The following is a 6,147-nucleotide window of genomic DNA, read 5'->3' as shown; positions in this document are numbered from 1 at the left end:
GACAACTCGACTCAACGGTCGGCTCGAGACGCTTTCTGTTGCCCAGGTGTGGACGGACCTCGTTGGCGCCGTCCGCTTGGGATCGGATCGGACGAGAATTTTGAGAATGCCGCGTCTGAACGAGGTCACGGAGAGTAACGGAGGTCACTTCAGCTGCTTTCCGTTTCAACGTGGACATAAAGAGTCGCACTACTTCCTGCTCCTGTTAACGTTGGTTCAGGGAACATTGGTTCAGGGAACATTGGTTCAAGGAACGTTGGTTTATGGAACATTGGTTCAGGGAATGTGTTGGTTCAGGGAACGTGTTGGTTCAGGGAATGTGTTGGTTCAGGGAACATGTTGATTTATGGGAACGTGTTGGTTCAGGGAACGTTGGTTTATGGGAAAGTGTTGGTTCAGGGAATGTGTTGGTTCAGGGAACGTTGGTTTATGGGAACGTGTTGGTTCAGGGAACGTTGGTTTATGGGAACGTGTTGGTTCAGGGAACATGTTGGTTCAGGGAACGTTGGTTTATGGGAACGTGTTGGTTCAGGGAACGTTGGTTTATGGGAACGTGTTGGTTCAGGGAACGTGTTGGTTCAGGGAACGTTGGTTTATGGGAACGTGTTGGTTCAGGGAACGTGTTGGTTCAGGGTATGTGTTGTTCAGGGAACATGTTGGTTCAAGGAACGTTGGTTTATGGAACATTGGTTCAGGGACCCTTTGTTCAGGGAACGTTGGTTTATGGGAACGTGTTGGTTCAGGGAATGTGTTGGTTCAGGGAACGTTGGTTTATGGGAACGTTGGTTCAGGGAGTGTGTTGGTTCAGGGAACGTTGGTTTATGGGAACGTTGGTTCAGGGAGTGTGTTGGTTCAGGGAACGTTGGTTTATGGGAACGTTGGTTCAGGGAGTGTGTTGGTTCAGGGACTGTTGCTTCAGGGAACGTTGGTTCAGGGAACGTGTTGGTTCAGGGAACGTTTTTATCTCACTTTTTATGGAGGTTAACAGGACAGAGAAAAACTAAATGTTGCAAATTCGCCTTGAAGAGAACCTGCAGATAATATTCCAATGGGAGCATGAAGGGATTCGATCAAAGATGGTGGAAGTCGACGTTCTCCGTGTCGGGTGGAGTCGTGTTGGAGGCCAGACGTTGTTCTTTGAACCTCTCTCGTACCGAATGTCTCGCTGCCAATGCGCTGGCGGCTTTCTGAGAGGTTACGTTCGCTTCCCCGCTAATCTGATTCAATATTTGTGCACACTTTGAAATCCGCGACGCTCGGCTGACATAATGATGGATGGCGCGGAGCCGACATAGCCGCGTTTCTTTCCGTCGGCCCGTTGCCAGAACACTTGTGTCGTAACTCCACGCCGTTGTTTCCTCCCGCCAGACGAGGCCGTTAGCTGCCATTCATTTCACCCGCGGACAAAAAATATGAGAAACAACTTCCACACGGCGAGGAGATTCATCACGGGAAACACGAGGTCGTAATTCTTGTTTGGAACACACAACCATGTTGTATTTTTTTAGGTTTTATTTTATTATAACCGCGTTGTGTGTTTTCATACGACTGCTGCATTACATTATTGCTCATTAGCTGTCAGTCACGAGAAATGTGCACTGTGAGAAATGGCTTTTTTCCTCCAGGAAACCGCCTCTCGGAAACATATCGTGGCCGCGTTGAATCTAACGTGCACAACTGTGACAGTTTGAACGGCGAGCACACAGCGGAGGAGGAGGGGCGTATGCAACTGTCACGAGACGATTATTATGAACCCAATAGCACGACGCGGCAGACAGAACTGCAAATAATGATCCTTTACTCAGAGAAACATCAGGAACCGAAAAGACAGAAATATATAAACACAATGTGGAACGCTTGAGGGGAAAACACAAGACAATCTGGCAGAGGACAAGAGCAAGTGAGGGGACCTAAGTAGACAGGGACTAACGAGGGAATGGGCAACAGGTGAGACGGGCATGAGGACCAGGTGAAGGGAATGAGGGATTAACGAGGGGGGAGTGGCCAGTGGCAGGTGAACAGGTGAAGGGAGTTTCTACGGGCGCCGTGTCTCCCCTGAAGCTGAAGGTCAAACAGACGACCCCGTGGGACTAAACTCTAACTCAAGGACCACGTTTTGAGGGTTTAATCCATGCGTCTGTTCGACTCGTCGCATCAGTAACACGCGTGAAGAGATTTTCTTTCAGAAATTCATAATCATACCGTCGTGTTCTTTTTTTTCCCTCGTCGGCGGCGAGGTCACGCCGCCTCGTCGTCCTTTTTTTAGCGCGAGCTCACGGATATCGGAAAGTAATTACAAGTGGCAGGTCTGGAAGAGACAAAGGGGGGGAGGGGGGGAGCATTAGCGTCTCATCATTATACCAACGCCAAAAATCAATAATAAAAATAAAAAACTAAAAAAAATGCAAAACATGACCGCCGCTCGCCTTCATCTCGTCGGCGGAGATTTATACATTTAAAGTGCGGCAAAAAAAAAAAAAAATAGGAATCCGCCGATGGTTTAAAGGTCAGAGCGTAGAGGAATATGGAGCGAGCGGGATTACATCAGCGGCGTGCCGGTCGGTATCAGGTGTGTTAATCGGCGTAGAGGATGTGTGTGAGCGGCGATTTACACGGCGCGCGTGTGTACGATTTACTGCGACGCCGCGCTCATCTTTTTCTCATTCAAGAGGTGAAGTTCTTCGGGGATTCTTACGCGTTCCTCCGGGAGAGACGACGAGGCGAGCGGCGGCAGCATTTAGGAGGGAATCCTGAGAGAGCCTCGAAATACGAGACTCGTTGTTTCTCACGTCCTTTTTTGTTGTTGTCGTTTTTGTTGATCCGCCTCAGTGTTGAAACTGTACACACATTTGCATACCACCCCAAACACACACACACACACACACATACGCTGGCCTTTGAGGAGCCATGCTTTGCCATACATTTAATCCAATTCATTCTTGCCCCCCCCCCCCCCCCCCTTCGCTACACTCGGCTGTCAGGGGAGACAAAAGCTCTGCCAAATATGGATGCTTTTTTTTGTTCCCTCGAATTTGTGCTGCCCTCCCCTGGGGATACTGAAACCTCCCCTCTTCCTCACCACAATCCCCCACCACACACACACACACACACACACCCTCCGCCCCGGTTCTAGAGGGGTGGAAAAAAAATATACCTGGGGCTGCTCATTGTGTCCCCTCTCTCAGGGTGGAAATGGCATCGAGAAAGGATGGAAGTGAACGCAGTGATTCTTGTGAGGGCCGTGCTAATTGAATGTAAAATAAAAAAATTCAATTTAAATATATTTTTAAAAAGGGACCGGACTCAAAGGAAAGTAGAGATCTAAAGGGAGGCGCTGAGGGGGCTCGATTGTGATGGGCACGGATGTTTGTGTTTCATTCACAGGAGGCGTCTGAATGCTCTGCTAAGTCTTTGTTTGTGTGTAGAGACATAACACACACACACACACAAAGTGTGTGCTTGTTGTGTTTTTATGCATTAGTGTTTTAAACCTCTTTCCAAATCTCTTTTTGTCCATTTTGCAGCTTGATTTGATTCCAAATAGACAACCTGTGTCCAATAAAACACATTTAGTTTCATGTGTTCCGCTGCCAAAAGTACATTTTGGGAGAAATTTTAATTGCCGCATGAATTACGTTTACTGGCAACATCTTTTTTCCCAGCGGTCTTCAACACGTGTTGTTGTGTTTAGGCTGTGTTGTGTTTAGGATGCTCAGATGTTGGGAAGTTAAAGCAAAGATTGAAAACACACCTCGCTCATGTTTCAAATCATCGTTTTTCAATATTTAATCTTTCCTGACCTTGATGCTTCGAGTTGCTTGAACATAAATTTTTTTTTTTACTTGTTTATAATATCGTTGTCCTAAAATGTAATTTGTTGACGTTAAAGCTCATTCAGATGCATTATAACATATAAACGTTCCCCAGTTGTCTTGATAGGAATGTAATCCAGACTGCATTACGATGCCAAAAAGATTTTAAATGCAAATATGAATTATTTTTATATTAACATATGTGAGTATCTAAAAAAGGGTAACAAATCTATAAACTAGAACGGGCACTCGGTAGAGCGCATACCTTCGCATATCACACGATTGGGCATTGAATTATGAACATGTTGGCATTAGTTGCATGCCAATTGGATAAAAATTGACTGTGCTATGGTAAAAATAAGATGTTGACCTTTTCATGACCTTGACCTTGACCTTTGACCCGATCAATCCCAAAATCAAATGAAATGGTCCCCGGATAATAACCAATCATCCCAGCAAATTTCATGCGATTCGGTTTAATACTTTTTGACTTATGCGAATAACACGCACGCACGCACTCATACAAATACACGGCGATCAAAACATTACCTTCCGCATTTTCAATGCGAAGGTAAGAATACACTTATTTTTTATGTAAACTACCATCTATTACTACTTGTTTTGAAAGCTTTTACAATAACTGCCTCAATAAATTAAAAAAAGGGATTTTCTTCTCATTATCACTTTGGTCGTCTCCGCTAAATAAAAGAGAAAAATACCTTTTTCACAAAACCTTTAACATAAAAGTATCTCCTGCTTCTTTCTCTATAACTTTCTTCTTTTTTTAAACTCTTCTAAAAACAAACAGTCCGAAAGAGACTCAACAAAACCGTCACTTTTTTAGCTCCTCTGTTTTCAGCAGCGCGACCAATTACCCGGCGTGAGTGATGTGCGGCGGCGCGGAGGTCCCGGGGCCCGACGTCGGGGTCACCGATGCTGTAGGTCTCAATTAACCACACGGTTACACATGGGATCTGCCGTGGCCCTTATCTCGTATTTATGGAACAACACCGAGACGAACAAGGAGCGCTGTCAAGAGGCGAGACCCCGCAGGTCATCCGTTGTTACTGCAGCTGCGACCGGAAACTCCACAGAAGCTCTGGGAAGCTTCTTTCCTTGTTAGGCGTCTCCATTTCAGGAGCGGACGCGCACCTGCAGATGGTATCTGTGGGCCAAGATGTCCACGTTGAAAAAGTTAACTTCACTTTTCTTTTCTTTTTTCCTGTACAGATAAACAAAGACTTTGAAAGAGGAGACTTTCAAATGCATTAGAAATGTAAAAGAAAGAAAATTAGCAAATAATTCCTTTATAATCTCTGTCAAACGTGTCATTATATACATCTGCACCTTGTCACAGATGTAATTAATATAAGAGTAGATCTTGAAACTCTTCATGAAATTCAAAAGGGTCACATTGATGGTATCTGTGGACCAAAATGTCCAAGTTGAAAAAACGGTTTTCAAGTTTTCTTTTTTTTTTTGTTAAATTTTTTGAGGTACAATTACAAATAAACAAAAGCTTTGAAAGAGGAGACTTTCAAACGCATTAGAAATGTAAAAAGAAAGCGAATAATTCCCTTTATAATGCAACATCCCTTTCAAACGTCTCATTATCTGCACCTTGTCACAATAGATGTAAAAGTAGATCTTACAATTCTTCCTAAAATCTAAATGTGGTGCACATGGGTATATCTGTCAAAGCAAAGCTCCTGTAACTGGAGCCTGTCCCAGCATGCATTGGGGCGAGAGGTTTGGGCGCATCCTGGACAGGTTGCCAGTGTATCACTATCCATATATTAGAATATCAAAATATCCCAATAAATCCTTTATTTGGGGAATGTTGCTCCTCTATTGTTGCCGTGTTCAGCCACATCCCATCTTATCTGGGCAAACAACAGACTTCCGGTCCAATAATGAAAGAATTTCTCCTCCGAATAATCTCTCTCCTGCACACGAGCCTCATATTTAATGAGCTTTAGCAGATTAAAAAGTGTAATCCGTGTGCTAATGGCCGTGGCTTTTCCTTTTGTCTGGCTTCATTATGGTGATTTAATGCAGAGAGAGAGAGAGAGAGAGGGAGAGAGAGCAATAGAGGGAGAGAGAGAGCAATAGAGGGAGAGAGCAATAGAGAGAGGGAGAGAGAAATAGAGAGAGAGGGCAATAGAGAGAGAGGGAGAGAGAAATAGAGAGAGAGGGCAATCGAGAGAGAGAGAGAGCAATAGAGAGAGAGGGAGGGAGAGAGAGAGGGGGGGGAGAGAGAGAGAGAGCAATAGAGGGAGAGAGCAATAGAGAGAGAGCAATAGAGAGAGAGGGAGGGAGGGATAGAGAGAGCAAT

Source organism: Pseudoliparis swirei, chromosome 19, assembly GCF_029220125.1.
Source record: "Pseudoliparis swirei isolate HS2019 ecotype Mariana Trench chromosome 19, NWPU_hadal_v1, whole genome shotgun sequence".
In the NCBI taxonomy this organism is placed as follows: Eukaryota; Metazoa; Chordata; class Actinopteri; order Perciformes; family Liparidae; genus Pseudoliparis; species Pseudoliparis swirei.
The sequence above is the reverse complement of the archived record's forward strand: the minus strand, read 5'-3'. Positions refer to the sequence as shown.